At 40.3% G+C, this 8,567-nt stretch overlaps 1 long non-coding RNA gene across 1 annotated transcript; it reads left to right on the top strand.

The window, feature by feature from the left end:
• Positions 1 to 1,149: 1,149 nt before the first annotated feature.
• On the top strand, positions 1,150 to 1,965 carry LOC135712167 (uncharacterized). The gene is made up of 3 exons (XR_010518560.1): positions 1,150 to 1,325; positions 1,395 to 1,605; positions 1,668 to 1,965. It is a non-coding gene; the product is annotated as an uncharacterized LOC135712167 (long non-coding RNA).
• The last annotated feature ends 6,602 nt before the right edge of the window (positions 1,966 to 8,567 follow it).

The following is an 8,567-nucleotide window of genomic DNA, read 5'->3' as shown; positions in this document are numbered from 1 at the left end:
TAGGTAATACATGTTTAGCGTGAATGGTGAGTTTTGGTTTCACAGTGAAAGGCTGTGGTATGTGTCAGTGTCATAGGTAATTTCGAAATGTTTCACCTACACGGAAAAACGAGTCTATGCATTAATGACTTTTTTTAACCACTTTTAGAAGTTGTTCGAGCTGTCATAAAGTGGTTAAAATCTATAGCAGGAAAGTGTATACAATTTCGACATTTTCTGAGAAAACCATTCTTCAACAGGTGTCTTAATTTTATTCACTAGTGGCTAAAAAAAACACTTGTCAATTTATTTTCTGCAAGCATGGCGGTTATCATTGACAAACTTCGTCACAGGTTAGTTCAATGGTAAAATACATGTATAGTAATTATAGACAAATAATGTTAATAAACAATTTAGAATTATAATTTTCTTTCTATTTACAGCATTTTCATGGTGCGGTAGCCCACCAACAACAATTATAAACGTAAGCATTTCCCTTTTGTTTTGTATTTTACTATGTAGATAATGAAAATGTCGCAATCAGCAGTTCACCAGTTCCTTACGGACAAGTGCAGGTCGTGCCGGCGATTGACACCAAGAACTACATCGAGTACACGAAGAATACGAAGTTTATCGGTTGGTTCCGGAGATGCTCCGCTGTCAATCAATCGACTTGTTGGACCGGAAGATGATGGCGAAAGGTAAGATGGTAGGTATATCTATAGATTGTTCAAGTCCTGTAAATAATCCAACCTCTTCCACAGCAGCCCGCAGACGCCTCCGGAATCACACAACCAACGAGATACATCCTCATCGCAATCGATGAATCAGCTCTTACAACACAGGTTAACACACAAAAACAACAAAAAAAACACACAAAACATTCCAGTGTATAAGTACTAACCACTTTCGAGAAAAACGTCTTTATTCATTAATGATTAAAATATAACCATTACCAAGAAAAACGCGTTTATTCATCCGATGAGTAAACAGCGTTTATTCATTTTATGAATATGTGCGGGTTTTCTCGAAACTGTTTAAAATTTAAACATTATTGCATACTTTTTTCTTAGCGTGTATGAAACGCTTGGATTACTGCAGGGTGAACACGGAAAAACGAGTTTATGCATTGATGACTATTTTTTTAACCACTTTTGGGAGCTTGTTCGAGCTGTCATAGAGTGGTTGAAATTTATAGCAAAAAAGTGTATAGAATTTAGACACTTCCAGAGAAAACCATTTTTCAACACAAGTGTTTAAATTTTATTCACTATTGGTTGAAAAAAAACTTGGCAACAATCATTTTTAGAAAACGCGGCAGCCATCATTGATCAACTTTTTCGCAGGTAGATATATTGTTTATAGTATATTAGATACAATTTAATAGTAATTTATCATTCTCTTTTCATTTCTAGAGTTCGGTGAGAACTACCAGAAGAAGCCATCAACGTCGCCAGCAGTGGGAATCAGGAATTGCTACTTCCTTCGCAATCGAGTGGCGGACCGAAAATGAAGTTTTTTCCGTTTCCGACTTTGGAGAGATGGAAACAACTTTCAATGGAAAAGCAATCACTAAAATGACCTTTCCCAACATGATTTCCGGTTCATTACAGTCTTTCCCAAGCAGTAAGTACTACTGTAAATATTCTTCTTGCCATGGTATTAACACCACAATGCTTCGCTTATAGACTGAATCAGACTAAATCGTCCTCCTTCCAGCAGGCTGAAACGGCTTTACTACATCATCGACATGGCAAGGTATCATCGCAGATGGACCACTGGCGGAGCACCGACCGATACAATCAACAAGACTTCGTCTACACGCTAACTTGAAAGTACTCATTAATGAGTAAAAAAGACCCATTTTGAAGAAAAGTGGCTTAACTCATTAATGATTAAACAATTTTACCCATTAATGAGTATCTGTTACCCATTAATGATTAACAATTACTCATTAATGGGTAACAGATACTCATTAATGGGTAAAAAATTTACTCATTTAATGAGTTAAGCCACTTTTCTTCAAAATGGGTATTTTTCAACCATTAATGGGTACTTTCAAGTTAGCGTGTACACCCACCGCGGGTTTGGCTGACTGCGGGATCATCTGTGATACAGAGCATGATCTATTTCATCGATATACTGCAGAACGTCGTGGCGCAAATAGTTCCGGGCAATGGAAATCATGTGTGAGTATTGCCGTATGCCCACGATCATCATATTTTAATAATAATTGTGCACCTGATAACTGTGTTTATTCATCAAGAAATACACATAACTTTTTATTGGTTTTTTATTTTATTGCTATCATAATAAATTATTTTGAAAATATGAGAAATCAACCATTTAAAATCCTTCCGGTGTATAAAATTTAACCACTTTTGAGAAAAACATCTTTATTCATTAATGATTAAAATTTAATCACTTTCGAGAAAAACGCGTTTATTCATCCGATGAGTAAACAGCGTTTATTCATTTTATGAATATGTGCGGGTTTTCTCGAAACTGTTTAAAATTTAAACATTAATGCATACTTTTTTCTTAGCGTGAAAGGAGCCGTTTTAAATTGAACCAGTCAAGGCAGACTGATTAACAGTAAATCTAGATAAACAATTCAAAAGGTCCTATCTGCATTGACCGATTCTCTTCATCGACTTTCTCTTCCATTAATAACTCAACTTCAAAAGCATTCCCTGCTGTGTTCAACGTTCTAAGTACAAGATAAGAACTTCTGCTATCAAACTGTGTGGCAAAAATAGTACCAAATGCATTTGCGTAGGCGAGGATATCAAAAGAGAAAGTCGATGAAGAGAATCGATCAAAGCAGATAGGACCATTTGAAATGTTCATCGAGAAATATGTTTCATTGCTTTAGGCTCTGAACCATTTGGTGGATTATTTTAACTTTTGGTTAAAATTTGACAGATGAAAAGTTATCGATTAACCCTGCTATCCGAGCATGGTTATTTCTGACAGACAAGAAGTTAAATTTTGACAACCGTGGCTCGAAAACCGGTCGATCGACAGCACGGGGATTTTCGAACATAGAAAATAACTTTCGAAATGTCACTTTTAACCACGAGTTAAATTTAACTCGGCAAATGGTTCACAGCCTTAGCGGCTTTGGCCCATCTTTCGTGTGCGAGGTTGGGAAGTGTTGCCGATTTGTCTTTAAGTTCTATCAATGCTGGATTCAACCATTCAGTGCTAACATTTGAAAACGGCACAAAAGCCATTTGTAAACAAATGGTTTGTGGGCCCTTTACTCACTACTTGAAGTACACCCACGCGACACAACAGCAACATCGGGTAGGGGAAATTTTCCCCTTCCTGACGATGCTGTTGGTTTGCGTGGGCGTTCTTCGGGAAGCGAGTAAAGGGCCCACAAACCATTTGTTTACAAATGGCTTTTGCGCCGTTTTCAAATGTTAGCACTGCATTGACTTTCTTTCTATTTGGGAAAATACGCTGCATACACTAAATAAATAAAAACAACAGTTTATTTGTTCCGTTATCATATTCGTTTCTTTTTCATGACTTTTGTGTGATCTTATTTCTTTTTTTCTTCTCTCTTTTATTTATTTACATATATATATATAAATCTGTATATTTCCATATATTCCTATACATTTCCATATATTTCCAGAGAGCGAGATAAGGCGCTATAACCTTGGCATTAAATCTGGGTTGAGTTTGAAGTGGGCGGAACGACCGTTTGAGGGCAGTGGCTTTTGACGCGGGTTTCTTTGAATTTAGATGGTGCCCACGCGGACTGTCGGGGCCTTTCGAAAAAGAAAGTTTGCTCTATCAGATGCTGGTGTTATATTTCGTGGGTGTGTTTTTGATGGTTGAAGGGTTTGTGTTTGGAGCTGTCGTTTACGGATGGTTCTTCCGCTTGTTTTAAATGTTAACCCAGAAATAGCCTGGATTTTGGTTCAAATGCCAAAAGTTCATCCAAAGACACAGACAAATTTTATAGCAATTATGCTCCCAACGAAAACATATTCAAAAACATTCAATTGTAACTGGAAGCGTTTGGTACGGGAGGTCCACGCTTTCTTCCTTTCCCTTGATCTCAGGTTGTGGAGTGCTTTCAGATATTCATTTCTGACATCACTTGACTCCTTGAAATCCTCTCTGCGGCACATGCTGCGCAGTTGGCCTGGCCGTTGACAAGAAAAATGATGGATTCGTGAAGCCGTCATTTTCCAGGATGCTTTCAAAGTATTGGCTGCGTAAGTGTGAGATCAGATTAGATTAAATTAGATTAGAAGCTTGTGCCATCATCCACCAGATGGGATAGTATTTTTGTTTTGGTTAAGCACAAAGTTGATTTTGTGTACAATGATTCTTTGACAGTGTGCAAAGAGTGCGTATCATTTTGTAATTTTTTTATGCATTTCAGTTTTAAGTAGAGTGAAAGAGATATAACCAAAACATTCTAGTACATTTGGTGAAAATGCTAGTACAATACAGTAGTAGTGTTGCCATGTGGTTCAATCCAGTAGTAGTGGTGTTGCCATGTGGTACACTGAAAAATTGCAATAGCAGGTTAGTCACCAAAGTTTTCGAGCCGCTCCGTCTGTCACTTCGTTTGTGGTTCAACGCCGTTTTCTTCGATTCGCTCTGCCGAAGCTGCCTTGGAGAGACCCATTTCATCTGCCCAGCTATGAAAGTCGTTGCCAGCTGATTGATCTGGAGCCTCTCCGAACTAGAAGAGACACCTCTAGGGCCCTGTTCATTGCGGACACTTTACAAAGTAGAATTGATTGCAGTGCAATCTTGGGGCAAGTCAACATTAACGTCCAACCCCGTGCGCTACGTAACAACGTTATGCTGAGATTGCCACTTCAGCGCACAAACTATGGCGTGAACGGTGCAATAGGTCGGATGCAACGAGTGTTCAATCGAGTCTCGGGCATCTTCGATTTCCATATGCCTCGACAGCTGCTACGAAGATACTTCTCATCGTTCTTTTCTGGCACAGTTAACCGTGAATGATTGTGTGTTTTATATATGTATTCTTAGTTTTTATTTTTTGACTTCCCTATAAAAGTTACTTAAATCATCATTGGGGCTATACACAGCCTGTTGATGCAGACAAATAAATAAGAACGTCGTGATAATGAAAGAGCTGACTTGTTTCCTTCTGCCTCACCAATCACTTTGATCACAGCAATTGCGATTCTCCATCTGTTCGTTTAGCTGTGCGCATGTTTTCGGCGTTCCTTCGAATGTCGTGCACCATTTTCCCTTTCAATGTTACATCCGTTCATGTAATGTTGTTAGCAAAATCGGTGTATATCGCAAAGCGTAATATTACACAGCCTGCGGAATGTCCTACACACTTAGATTATTTTACAGGAGTCAGTATTGTTAACTGGGTTTTTGAATTGCTGAACCAATGAAATCGCCTGAAATGAAATCCTTCGGAAGGAAAGTGAAGCCGTCCCCGGTTCATGAGTTGATGAGTCGATAGATAGGGTCCAGGTTTGGGAGCTAGCACGCTGGCGTCGGTAGCATTGGTGCTCAGCACGCAAAACCAGATCGACGGAAAACAAATCAAAGGCAGAAAGAAAAAAAGAAATGAGATTAACAGAACTATATCTGTACAAGTTCGGCATAAGTTTCATATTTTTGAATTTTCTGCAGTGTTTTAAACTTTTATCGTACAGTCCGCAATTCAAAAACCAAGTAAAAACATTACTGACTGGATTAGTGTGTATACGTTATGTGCAGCTTATCTGTTGTAATATTCAACGAATTGGTTCGGTATTGGTGCTTAGTTGAAAGTTCATAATCGCATAAATTGTTTCGTCCACGTCTTTGGAGTCGTCAGCAACATCTCGAAGCACTGTCAATAGTTTTACGAATTTAATATCAAATGCAGCCGAGCAGACTCACGTATCCTAAAGGCAGTTCTCCACGAGTCTTATCAAATAACTATCCGTTAGAAAATCGAACCGTATTTGTACTTGAAGTCGACGATCAACCGAGCAAGGTCCAGCATTTCTCTTTCGGGGAGTAGCTAAAGGGTGATACGGTCAAAATTTGGTCAAGGGAAAACGCGTGTAAATCGGTGATATCGTTTATTTAAAAAATCAAATTAAATTTCTTTTTCAAGTTCAATTAGTATAAAATTCAGGAAAAATATTCAGTTAGGCTTCCGCTTTTCCAAATCCGAATTGCCGGGCCTTACGCTTGACCCCTGCCATCAGATTTTGTACAGCCACCTTGTCCACCTTCTTCGCCGCAGAAAGCCAGTTTGCCTTGAACTGCTGCTCGCCCTTAGCAGTTTTTTTGGTCTTCTTTAGGTTCCGCTTGACAATAGCCCAGTATTTCTCAATTGGGCGGAGCTCTGGCGTGTTGGGAGGGTTCTTGTCCTTGGGAACCACCTGCACGTTGTTGGCGGCGTACCACTCCATGGCCTTTTTACCGTAATGGCAAGATGCCAAATCCGGCCAAAACAGTACGGAACAACCGTGTTTCTTCAGGAAAGGCAGCAGACGTTTATTCAAACACTCTTTCACGTAAATTTCTTGGTTGACAGTCCCGGAAGCTATGAAAATGCTGCTTTTCAAGCCACAGGTACAGATGGCTTGCCAAACCAGATATTTCTTTGCGAACTTTGACAGTTTCATGTGCTTGAAAACATCTGCTACCTTTCCCCTTCCTTTTGCCGTATAAAACTCCTGTCCCGGAAGCTGCTTGTAGTCGGCTTTGACGTAGGTTTCGTCGTCCATTACCACGCAGTCAAACTTCGTCAGCATCGTCGTGTACAGCCTCCGGGATCGCGCTTTGGCCGTCGTATTTTGTTTATCATCGCGATTTGGAGTTACTACCTTCTTGTAAGTCGATAGTCCGGCTCGTTTTTTGGCTCGATACGCGGTTGTAGACGATACACCCAGCTTATTTGCGGCATCTCGGAGAGAGAGGTTAGGGTTTCGCTTGAAACTACCGGCAACTCTCTTTGTCGTCTCAGCGGCTTCCGGTTTTCGATTTCCCCCCGATCCAGACTTCCTGGCTGTCGACAAACGTTCCCCAAACACTTTAATTACATTTGTAACGGTTGATTTGGCAACTTTTAGCGATTTTGCCAACTTTACGTGCGAGTAGCTCGGATTTTCGCGATGCGCGAGCAAAATTTTGATACGCTGCTCTTCTTGCTTGGACGGCATTTTGACAACTGAAGAGTGAATTCCAAAATCCAAATAGGAGCAACATTCTACACACACACACCTTCAAAATGAGGGGTGTTCAGGTTTTTTAAATGCAAAATTGAAAGAAATACGTCAAGTTGATATTGACCAAATTTTGACCGTATCACCCTTTACACAGCAACCCGTATCCAAATGATCAAAAATCACAACCCGGAGTCCAGCAGCGATTGCTTCTTTTCGCATCCCTAATCGTCCAGAGTTAGCATTTTATTCCTCAGAAATCCATTGACCAATCCGACCAGTTCTGGACTGATTTCCTGCCCGGCCTTGGACATGGTCATCGCTAAGTTTATAACTATCGTTGAAATGTAATTCACAAAATTCCAACTGGAGCTTCCACAGCGGGAGCAAATCTGGGCTTGATTCCTGGGGCAGTATTTACTGAATTTGACCAACGATTTGCACAATTCAATGATCGGCTCGGCTACCTCCGAAGCCTGCTGCTTAATTTGATCCAAATGTATCCGCAGTTGAAGTGTGATGAATATAACGATTTCTACCAAAAGCTGATCCAGAGGTGATTTCCCACTGAGGATTTTCAATTTCTCTGATAGGGATTTCAGCGTTTTCATATCCAGAACAGAGCTGTTTTGAAAGTTGAGATACTTCCTCAAAATCCACACGGAACTTGCCGTTGGCTCAGATTCTATTCTTTCAAAAATAGGATAGAGAACTACTTCGGTCTAATCGCCCATTTTGGGCCTATCGAGCAGAAAACATCAAATAAATCCATGATTTCAGAGTTAACAAGTCAATTATGGGTTTGGTACGATACTTTAGTCAATTAGTGTTGGGAACATGGACATCCCTAACGATCACTACCAACACCAACACTGCTGAGCTCACTAGTAGCAGCTAAGCTGTCACCCGTAGATGCGCGAACCAGCATAAGAAAGAGGAACAACACATCAGATACGTTCGATATGTTGTATCGTGTGCGCTTCCCGCAAGTCAATGTATACTTTAAGTTCGTCATTTAAATAAAGTTTTATTTGCTAGTTTACATGATGTACACAGCCACACCGTTAGCGCGTTCGTAACAGTGGCGACGTCGGAAAAACGAAATTGTTTGAGAACATTTCACGCGAGTGAGCGAAAGTGTTTCGTTCACGAAAGAGGAGAAGAATTGCGGACGACAGTATGTTTTCACCTGGGAGTGAACCCCAGCAACAATCAGTGCCGGGAAATGGACTGCAGCAGGATCCAGCAGTACAAAACCAGCAACCGGGAGTGAACACCCAGCCGCAATTAAACCCAATCATCCGTCCGCCGATGCTCCAGCAAACACAACCTCACCTCCACCAGCAGCAGCAATAACAACAAAACATTCCATCGATAGATCCAGCGATGTTGCATTTTTTTCAGCAA

The sequence above is a fragment of the Ochlerotatus camptorhynchus genome, unplaced genomic scaffold (assembly GCF_037179485.1).
Source record: "Ochlerotatus camptorhynchus isolate MF236.1 unplaced genomic scaffold, CSIRO-AGI_Acam_v1.1 ptg000459l, whole genome shotgun sequence".
In the NCBI taxonomy this organism is placed as follows: Eukaryota; Metazoa; Arthropoda; class Insecta; order Diptera; family Culicidae; genus Ochlerotatus; species Ochlerotatus camptorhynchus.
The sequence above is the reverse complement of the archived record's forward strand: the minus strand, read 5'-3'. Positions and strand labels throughout refer to the sequence as shown.